This window comes from Montipora foliosa, chromosome 1 (assembly GCF_036669935.1).
Source record: "Montipora foliosa isolate CH-2021 chromosome 1, ASM3666993v2, whole genome shotgun sequence".
Taxonomy (NCBI): Eukaryota; Metazoa; Cnidaria; class Anthozoa; order Scleractinia; family Acroporidae; genus Montipora; species Montipora foliosa.
The window spans coordinates 64,585,857-64,597,751 of record NC_090869.1 but is presented as its reverse complement, the minus strand read 5'-3'; positions in this window follow the sequence as shown (position 1 = coordinate 64,597,751).

The window sequence follows — 11,895 nt, the reverse complement described above, 5'->3', positions numbered from 1 at the left end:
CGTATCACATTTCCACACATGTATGCAAATTTGCTAAGCTCGAAAATTACACAACATGATAAATTTACAAAAGCTGGAAATTTCACAGGAATATTTTCCACCGAAACATTTATTGAAACAAGCAACATATTTGCTATAAGAGGCAAGAAACCCTTCCTATTTCAGTTGCGTGCGTGCAAGCGAAACACACAATCACAAAGCATATGCAATTAAATAAATTTCTGACAGTTCACATTCAACCCTTTTCGAAAGAACCTTGACCGTAAATAATAAAGCACAAAAGAGACAACAAGCTTTCATTCAAGTAATTTTTCCCTGCCACATTTACAATTTTTTTTAACCTTTGCAGAGTTGAGTACAAAATGAATGTTACTTGCAAACGATACAAGTAATTGCACATGAAATTGCGTTACAGCTCCAAATACAAAGGGATTCAGTAACAGCAGAAAACAAAAAGCCATGATAATACAAACAGACAGAAAATTCACCTTTTTCAGAAATTTAACTAAATGCATCCGGCTAGGCGTACATCTCTGCGACTAGCTCGATACCGCTAGCACTAACTTTAAGATCAGGAACTTTCTTCTTCAGGAAACTTTCACAGTTCTGTGTTTCTCTCCTTTGGCATTTGGTTTTCAGTGCAGTTCATATCATGATTTTCACATATTTGTTCATTTAGTACACATTTGTTCTCAACATATAAACTTTCTTTCAGTTTGCGGACCAACCCCGGCCTAAACAATCGCTCAACAGCATCTTGTAGTGTGGGTCTACCGCAAACGGCGTGTGCATAAGTGAGTTGTTTGAGCGTTCCGAGGAAGAAGCTTAATACAACAAAAAGCATTATGCTCAATAAACGACATACTGTCATGGGCTGCACACTTCGCCACAACTTGATCGCGCAAACAAATGTTATTTGGTATGATCACGCTCAATCATATGGTTTTGCCTGTCAATAAAAGGCATTATTATACTTATTATACTTAGGATCGAAATTCTCAAATCACAATTAGCTATTTTAACAACTTGTTTCCTCAGAAGGACGTCTCTGAAGTTGCCTAATCAAAACATGACGACTTCCATCCACTTAGTGCTATAAATTCACACAAACCACCAACGCCTGCCTTCCTTCGGTTATTCCAGAATGGGTTAGTTAATATCTGTCTATCGTTAGAATCTCTCGACTCCTGTCTCGTGTTGCTATCGCACACCCACTAAAATTCGCTCATTCCTGGTCGTTTTATTCCTACTCGTTTAGAACCAAACAACTACCTCCTAAATGCCAACACCAGTAAATGATCACGCAAACGAAGCCAATGGCGAGAAATAATATTTCAACTGAATAGCTTGAAATAAAATTTGCGCGAAATCTCTCTCTTTAAAAAAGTTAAAGAAATATAAGGGCCGTTTATACGAGAGAAAATAAAACGCGAACAGCCCATATAAATGATGCAAAATCTACGTTCACAGCTTTCTCAAGCCCCGTTTCTCCTGGCCTGGCCTGGGAATTTATACTCGTATAAATAGTTCCTTTGGTGTATTATGTACGCCGCGTCCAGAGTAAGCCGCGGCTTATTTTCTCTCGTATAAACGACCCTATTGTTGTTTTCTCAAGTTAACAATAACTTCATTTTACACAAGTGTGACTATACTGAAATCTTTTTCTGACCTTAATTAAAAACGATCGCCAGCTGTAATCATTTGCCAGAACGATCATGCCTACAAATTCCTGTCATCTTTATTTAATGCGTATTAAATTTCAACTCACTTATGCAAATTAGTTAAACTCGAACACAACACAGCACAATGAATCACAACAGTTGAAACATCTCACAAAAACCTTTTCCAGCATGAAATTCAATGAAACTAACAAAATATTTGCTATTGGAGACAAAAAAAACCCTTTCTATTCCAATTTCGTGCGTGCAAACAAGAAACAATCCGTCTCACAAACCATACGATATGCAAATAAATATATTTTTCAGTTCAAGATTGAACTCTTTCCTAAAGAACCTTTTCCAAAGCACAAAATAGACAACAACCTTTCTTTCCAATAATTCTTCACTGTCACATTTTCAATTATTTTTTTACCTGAAAACTGTACAGCTTGACTGCAAATTAAATGCAAATTGCCAGACAAATGAGATGCCACTTCGGTAAACACTGTGATACATTCAAGACATTCGATTCCTTTTACACCCATACTCAATTTCCCACTTACTGTCAGTGTTCTACATACCAGCACAGTTTATAAAATAAGATTAGAAACAACACACACTTTCTCATATCCGACCGCAATTGTTCTCGAAGACCATCCCTCGTCGCTTTTAAGATTCCAGTTATTTATTTTCCCCGCCTGTTTCGTTATTCCAATTGACGTTCCATTCTTGATCTCATAAAGGTATATTTTTGCCACTAAAACGCCATCCCTGTTACCACCACTTTCGACGCCATTGCGGGTTTAATAATTAAACGTTCATCTGTGTGCACCAAGGAAATCTACGTATTCCCCCAGCCCCCTCAAACCTAACAAAATACACAGACAAGACTCTATGCACAAAGCCACTACTTAGCAGGGGAGTGACAGGCAAGACTTTTACCGACACGGAAAAAAATAAACTAGACCCTCCGTGAGGGTACACTGGGTTGCCTGTGGTACGTGCAGCGTTCCACGCATTTTTTTCCAGTTGGGGGGGGGGGAGGGTCACCCAGAAGTCATACCAGAAGTCATACCAGAAGCCATATCAGTAGAGGATCTTTGGCTTACAGGTCCTCACACGTTCGTACCACGAAACAGATCCTTTTCTGAGGTTAAAAACCTGGCTACTGGCCTTTTAATATTTGTAACTTCTCATTGTAGCGGCATGGTAGAAGTCTTAGATAAATACCCCCTTGAGAAGACATGTGGTTACTAGCAAAGTACTGAACCCAGAGAGATTGAAGAAAATAAAAGGGAATCGAGAAACATTGGCTTCTGGGCTGACATGTTGATCATGCAACTTCTTTCCACCACAAGTGTAAGCGTGCACTGACAGAATCTGACAGCTTTGCAAACAAAAGTTGAAAGCTGAAGTTAATCCTGTTCGGCGGGGTTAGTAAGAAATATACCACTCAGTATCAGAAGCATAATTAGTACTGGACCGAAAATTCTATTTTAATGCTATCAACTGCGAACCAAGCAAGATACAGATTTTGTTAGCTTGCTTTATGCAAAACAAATATTGATGTAAAAGTAAATTAATATGGATACACAATTTTTAAGAAGAGCAGAAGGAAGTTTCAGGACGGTCGATCGAGAATAAAATATTTTGCCATCGGTAACAAAATCTACGACATGAAAACAACATTAATTTTGAACCACGAATATAAAAAGTTACCATCAGCAAAAAACAGTTTGGGAGATTTTAGTTGTTTTGTTGTAATTGTACAAGTTTGGCTGCACCGAGTAAATCGCACATCGAATTCAGCGGGTGCTCTGATCAAGTTACCGCGGCGTTATTTCACCGCGGCATGTTTACTCGCGAAACAGTGAAGCAACTGTGTCAAATGATGCCAAGCTACCGGGTTTTTGTTAGTTTTCTTTTTCTTTCGATTGTTATAAATTTTGACAAGAAATGTGCGAATTCAACACAAAGATCACAATCGCCCAACTCTCAGTGGTTGACCATTGTTTCTGGAAAATCAAAAATTTACTCTCCAAGACAAGGTTATTTATCACCAGGTAATTCCATCGTTTTGGTAATAGCAGCTACTTTATGATTCATCAGCGTCACAATCTTTTGCCGATTTTGGGGGTCATTTTGTTGAAACTCAAGCACGCTTCCAACAGACCTGTTTATTTTCGTGACTTATGCGTTACCACAAAAATTCTCCCCGTATCACATTTCCACACATGTATGCAAATTTGCTAAGCTCGAAAATTACACAACATGATAAATTTACAAAAGCTGGAAATTTCACAGGAATATTTTCCACCGAAACATTTATTGAAACAAGCAACATATTTGCTATAAGAGGCAAGAAACCCTTCCTATTTCAGTTGCGTGCGTGCAAGCGAAACACACAATCACAAAGCATATGCAATTAAATAAATTTCTGACAGTTCACATTCAACCCTTTTCGAAAGAACCTTGACCGTAAATAATAAAGCACAAAAGAGACAACAAGCTTTCATTCAAGTAATTTTTCCCTGCCACATTTACAATTTTTTTTAACCTTTGCAGAGTTGAGTACAAAATGAATGTTACTTGCAAACGATACAAGTAATTGCACATGAAATTGCGTTACAGCTCCAAATACAAAGGGATTCAGTAACAGCAGAAAACAAAAAGCCATGATAATACAAACAGACAGAAAATTCACCTTTTTCAGAAATTTAACTAAATGCATCCGGCTAGGCGTACATCTCTGCGACTAGCTCGATACCGCTAGCACTAACTTTAAGATCAGGAACTTTCTTCTTCAGGAAACTTTCACAGTTCTGTGTTTCTCTCCTTTGGCATTTGGTTTTCAGTGCAGTTCATATCATGATTTTCACATATTTGTTCATTTAGTACACATTTGTTCTCAACATATAAACTTTCTTTCAGTTTGCGGACCAACCCCGGCCTAAACAATCGCTCAACAGCATCTTGTAGTGTGGGTCTACCGCAAACGGCGTGTGCATAAGTGAGTTGTTTGAGCGTTCCGAGGAAGAAGCTTAATACAACAAAAAGCATTATGCTCAATAAACGACATACTGTCATGGGCTGCACACTTCGCCACAACTTGATCGCGCAAACAAATGTTATTTGGTATGATCACGCTCAATCATATGGTTTTGCCTGTCAATAAAAGGCATTATTATACTTATTATACTTAGGATCGAAATTCTCAAATCACAATTAGCTATTTTAACAACTTGTTTCCTCAGAAGGACGTCTCTGAAGCTGCCTAATCAAAACATGACGACTTCCATCCACTTAGTGCTATAAATTCACACAAACCACCAACGCCTGCCTTCCTTCGGTTATTCCAGGAGGGGTTAGTTAATATCTGTCTATCGTTAGAATCTCTCGACTCCTGTCTCGTGTTGCTATCGCACACCCACTAAAATTCGCTCATTCCTGGTCGTTTTATTCCTACTCGTTTAGAACCAAACAACTACCTCCTAAATGCCAACACCAGTAAATGATCACGCAAACGAAGCCAATGGCGAGAAATAATATTTCAACTGAATAGCTTGAAATAAAATTTGCGCGAAATCTCTCTCTTTAAAAAAGTTAAAGAAATATAAGGGCCGTTTATACGAGAGAAAATAAAACGCGAACAGCCCATATAAATGATGCAAAATCTACGTTCACAGCTTTCTCAAGCCCCGGTTTCTCCTGGCCTGGGAATTTATACTCGTATAAATAGTTCCTTTGGTGTATTATGTACGCCGCGTCCAGAGTAAGCCGCGGCTTATTTTCTCTCGTATAAACGACCCTATTGTTGTTTTCTCAAGTTAACAATAACTTCATTTTACACAAGTGTGACTATACTGAAATCTTTTTCTGACCTTAATTAAAAACGATCGCCAGCTGTAATCATTTGCCAGAACGATCATGCCTACAAATTCCTGTCATCTTTATTTAATGCGTATTAAATTTCAACTCACTTATGCAAATTAGTTAAACTCGAACACAACACAGCACAATGAATCACAACAGTTGAAACATCTCACAAAAACCTTTTCCAGCATGAAATTCAATGAAACTAACAAAATATTTGCTATTGGAGACAAAAAAAACCCTTTCTATTCCAATTTCGTGCGTGCAAACAAGAAACAATCCGTCTCACAAACCATACGATATGCAAATAAATATATTTTTCAGTTCAAGATTGAACTCTTTCCTAAAGAACCTTTTCCAAAGCACAAAATAGACAACAACCTTTCTTTCCAATAATTCTTCACTGTCACATTTTCAATTATTTTTTTACCTGAAAACTGTACAGCTTGACTGCAAATTAAATGCAAATTGCCAGACAAATGAGATGCCACTTCGGTAAACACTGTGATACATTCAAGACATTCGATTCCTTTTACACCCATACTCAATTTCCCACTTACTGTCAGTGTTCTACATACCAGCACAGTTTATAAAATAAGATTAGAAACAACACACACTTTCTCATATCCGACCGCAATTGTTCTCGAAGACCATCCCTCGTCGCTTTTAAGATTCCAGTTATTTATTTTCCCCGCCTGTTTCGTTATTCCAATTGACGTTCCATTCTTGATCTCATAAAGGTATATTTTTGCCACTAAAACGCCATCCCTGTTACCACCACTTTCGACGCCATTGCGGGTTTAATAATTAAACGTTCATCTGTGTGCACCAAGGAAATCTACGTATTCCCCCAGCCCCCTCAAACCTAACAAAATACACAGACAAGACTCTATGCACAAAGCCACTACTTAGCAGGGGAGTGACAGGCAAGACTTTTACCGACACGGAAAAAAATAAAACTAGACCCTCCGTGAGGGTACACTGGGTTGCCTGTTGGAGGGGGGGGGGGGGGGTGACCCAGAAGTCGTACCAGAAGTCATACCAGAAGTCATACCAGCAGAGGCCCTTTGGCTCACAGGTCTTCACACGTTCGTACGACGAAACAGATCCTTTTGTGAGGTTAAAAACCTGGCGACCGGCCCATTAATTAATCATTTGTCAGAGAGAAGAAATTCCTGTCCTCTTTAAAAAAAATTGACACGCATTGCTTACGTGTGGTAGTGAAGTAACACAGCGATTTATTCCATAATGTCAACTGAACTGTGTGTTGTCTTCCAGGAGCTTCAAGTTGTCCTTGCGTAATATGTAGCTCTAACAGTGCACGATATTGTTTTGGTATTGTGTATCATTGTAGTGAAATGGTAGAAGTCTTGGGTAAATAGCCTGAGAAGACATGTGGTTACTAGCAAAGTACTGAGCCCAGAAAGATTGAAGAAAATAAATGGGAAGTGAAAAACATTGTCTTCTGGGATGACATGTTGACCGTTGTCTTTGCGTAATATGTAGGTCTAACAGTACACGATATTCAGAGTTGGAAATAAGGAAAAACAGATTGATAGGTGATTTTTTGTGAAGGTTCAAATCATTAACCCCCCCCCCCCCCCCCAAACATTTTGGAAATCCCAATAAAGGTACAATTTTCTGTTGTGACGTTTAAGTGTCTACTTTATTTGAGTATTCTATTTGAGTTGTCGAAAGGCAACTCACAACGTGAACAGTTCAACTTGAACTAAGAACTAAACTTAGTAACACTTGATGAAGAATTGATTGACAATCACAATTACAAAAGTACACTGACGCTTGAGTCAATGGTTAATCAGTGTCTGAGGAGGATCCTGATTCACTGCTAGAAGCTTCACCACCAGTTTTGTCACACTGACAGACATCAAGAAGGTCCAAACCAAGATCAGCATTTGATTTCTTGGAAGCAGTCGCTTTTTGTTTGTACTTCTTTCTCTTTTTTTGGTGCATCCGTCTTGGTTTGTCATTGTACCAAGCTGCTACTGCTTTTGCCACATATGTTTTTGAGAATTTGGTCAGATCAGGACCAGCAACATGAATTCTTAGGTTGTCTTCAAGTGACTGTTCATTCAGCCTGTTCCGCCAGTCAGTTTTCACTACACCCATGTGACTGAAAAAACGCTCTAATGTTGCATTAGAAAACGGAGAACACAAACAGATTTCAATTACTAAATGCATTGCACTGATGTTATGTTCGTTGACGGCACTTCTTTGCCAGTTGCTGCTACCTTTCGTAATAAATGCATCGCTGTAGTTTCTACAAGAAGCAAGTCTCTTCTGCCACTTTGTACATATTTGACAGTACATACGATTGTCACGAATTTCAAGCCATTTGAATTCAGCACACCACTTCTTTAAAGTGCGAGCCTTTAGAACATTGCTTGCCATGTTAAAATGTCCATGAAAACTTCTTTCCATTTGCTTTGCTTTCTCATTTCCTCCTCTAACATTAATGAGTTTCTGCAGTCACATTGTACAGCGGTTTTATTTGAGCACGAAACATTTTGAGACGCCATTATGGATCGCAAGTGTGAAATTCTAAACTTTATCAGAGATGAACGCCTTGATGAAGTGGAGGAACTTCATGAAAAAGAACTTCAGCTGCTAGACATAACAACAACTTTATCAGTCGGACAAGACTTGTCTTTGCTAATGGACAATTATCGTTCACTCCTGGACAATTATTGTTTAATATTCTTGGCAGATATTCTCAACATGTTGGCCAGCTTGGACGAAATGGAGGACTTTCTATTGAGAAATTGGTGATTGTGTATATAATACTGGCTCTTATAAACAACGGCTCTTTTAGGAGCCACAACACTGAAAAAAGTTTTATTTAATTTATCGCTGGCAAATTTGATCGGTAATTACCGATCACCGGCCGTTATTTCCAACTCTGATATTGTTTTGGTATTGTCTATCATTGTAGCGCCATGGTATAAGTCTTAGATAAATAGCCCCTTGAGAAGACATGTGGTTACTAGCAAAGTACTGAACCCAGAGAGACTGAAGAAAATAAAAGGGAATCGAGAAACATTGGCTTCTGGGCTGACATGTTGATCATGCAACTTCTTTCCACCACAAGTGTAAGCGTGCACTGACAGCATCTGACAGCATCTGAAAGCTTTGTAAACAACAGTTGAAAGCTGAAGTTATCCTATTCGGCGGGGTTAGTATCTGGATGGGCGACCTAAGAAATATACCACTCAGTAACAGAAGCATAGGACCGAAAATTCTATTTTAATGCTATCAAATGCGAACCAAGCAAGATACAGATTTTGTTAGCTTGCTTTATCCAAAACAAATATTGATGTAAAAGTAAATAAATATGGATACACAGTTTTTAAGAAGAGCAGAAGGAAGTTTCAGGACGGTCGATCGAGCATAAAATATTTTGCCATCGGTAATAAAATCTACGACATGAAAACAACATTTATTTTGAACCACGAATATAAAAGTTACCATCAGCGAAAAACAGTTTGGGAGATTTTAGTTGTTTTGTTGTAATTGTACAAGTTTGGCTGCACCGAGTAAATCGCACATCGAATTCAGCGAGCGCAGTGATCAAGTTACCGCGTTATTTTACCGCGGCATGTTTACTCGCGAAACAGTGAAGCATCTGTGTCAAATGATGCCAAGCTACCGGGTTTTTGTTTTTGTTAGTTTTCTTTTTATTTCGATTGTTATAAATTTTGACAAGAAATGTGCGAATTCAACACAAAGATCACAATCGCGCAACTCTCAGAGGTTGACCATTGTTTCTGGAAAATCAAAAATTTACTCTCCAAGACAAGGTTATTTATCACCAGGTAATTCCATCGTTTTGGTAATAGCAGCTACTTTATTATTCATCAGCGTCACAATCTTTTGCCGATTTTAGGGGTCATTTTGTTGAAACTCAAGCACGCTTCCAACAGACCTGTTTATTTTCGTGACTAATGCGTTACCACAAAAATTCTCCCCGTATCACATTTCAACACATGTATGCAAATTTGCTAAGCTCGAAAATTACACAACATGATAAATTTACAAAAGCTAGAAATTTCACAGAAATATTTTCCAGCGAAACATTTATTGAAACAAGCAACATATTTGCTATAAGAGGCAAGAAACCCTTCCTATTTCAGTTGCGTGCGTGCAAGCGAAACAAACAATCACAAAGCATATGCAATTAAATAAATTTCTGACAGTTCACATTCAACCCTTTTCGAAAGAACCTTGACCGTAAATAATAAAGCACAAAAGAGACAACAAGCTTTCATTCAAGTAATTTTTCACTGTCACATTTCCAAATATTTTACACCTTTGCTGAGTTGAGTACAAAATACCGGTAAATGTAAATTGTCAGACAACTAAGATTGCGACTTGAGTAAACACTGTGATGCATTCTTGTTGGCGTTCGATTCCTTCAATGTTAATTTGTTAAATCATAGTTAGTAACTATGGTTAAATCCATAAAAAAATTGCTATTTGATTTCCGTGTTTTATATAATACCAAGTTAGTAAAATATTAGAAACAAAGCTCACTTGATATCCAAAGGCGAAAAATGAAATTGTTGTCGAAGACCATTACTCGTCTCTTACAATCCAGATATTTATTTTTCAGCGCTGTCTTGCTCATACAATTGACGATCCATTCTTGAGCTCCATGAGGGTATATTTTGTTTAAAGATCCACTAAAACGCCATTCACGTCAATGACTTATTAGTGAAATTTCCAATTGTTATACTGGAAGACTGTGCAGAGTTGAGAACAGGTAAATACAAATCTGACAAATAGCGAGACAACTGAGATAACAGATCCACTATATGGATTCCTTATCTGTCTTTGTTGAACCCACACTGAGTTACCAGAGAACTGTTCATTTGGTTTGAGTGTTGTACAAAACACCACGCTTGGCAAAATGTTAGGAAGACTGCTCACTTTGATTACGGCTCGACGGGCGACAGATTGTTGTCGAAGTCCATTACTCGTCGCTTCTAACATTCGACCGCCTGTCCTGTCCAGTATCCAATTCGCTTGCCATTATTGAGCTTCATTAGGGTACATTTTGTTCAAAGATCCCCTAAAACGCCATTCGCGTTACATGACTTTCGACGCCATTGCCGGTTAAGTTAATCGTTCTACTGTGTCCACCAGAGAAATCTACGCATTTCCCACTACCCTCTCGATCCTAAGAAAATACGCGTAGAAGGCTCTATGCACAAAGACACCACTTAGCAGGGGAGTGACAGGCAGGACTTTTACCGACACGGAAAAAAATAAAAAAAATAAAAAGAAAACGAAAAATAAAAAAACGACGAAATTAAAGACAGATTCCGACTGGGTTGGCAACCCAGTAAAAAACACGAAACTAAACACAGATTCCAACTGGTTTGCCATAGGCAACCCAGTAAAAAAACACGAAACTAAACACAGATTCCAACTGGTTTGCCATAGGCAACCCAGTAACTACGCGAAATACCAAATTTTAGGTCTCAGGACGACAACGTGAACATATAACAATGAAACAGCCATTTTCTGATTTGACTTCAAAACCGTTCGTACCCATCCAGTTACAGAATAGTTAGCCTGTATTGTACAAGGTGAACAAGACGGAATAATCGTGAAATACTTGCGATAGCGGTAAGTTATATTTTGGACTGAAGTTTTCGTTGCCGTAGCTGTTGTCTTTGCTTAAACTGCCTAATTAAGTGCGGGACAGCTGTCAGAATAGACAGTACATAGATCGAAGCAACGATTTAGTAATTTATTTACTTCAAGTCTAAGCACCGTTTTTTTCCCAAAAACGGTTAATTGTCATTAATATGGAACACGCCTCTATTTAAATAGTTAGTTTAAAAAAAGTAATTATTAATTATTAGTATCAGGAACTCTATCAACAGTCGGTAGTCATTCACGATTTTTAGCATCCGGGATGGGTACTCCTCGTTTTTCACGTTACTTAAGAGAAATAGTGTACGATTGGGTGTAATTTAATTTCATGGTATTATAAGCTTTAAGATAAATTACACTCATTTTAAGGAGATGGCCTTTTATTTTTAGAAAGTGGGTCGCTTAAGGTTATCAAATCAGTAAGTCTTATTAAATGAACGGTACGTTTTAAGCAAACATTTCAAAAGCGCCGAAGATCAGTATTTAAGTTAAAACGGTTACCATTCAATAATTGCGATAAGTCTCTGTATAAAGTTAAACACAATAAAAACTTAAGGGTATTTGTTTGATAGCTTGCGTCGCGCCGATAAGTTAGATAAGTGCCATGCCACACTTTCTTTTTATAATTGAACACGATTAATTTGTTCGAAAGCCGATTAACTTAATCCAGGATTAGTGAAAACTTTTG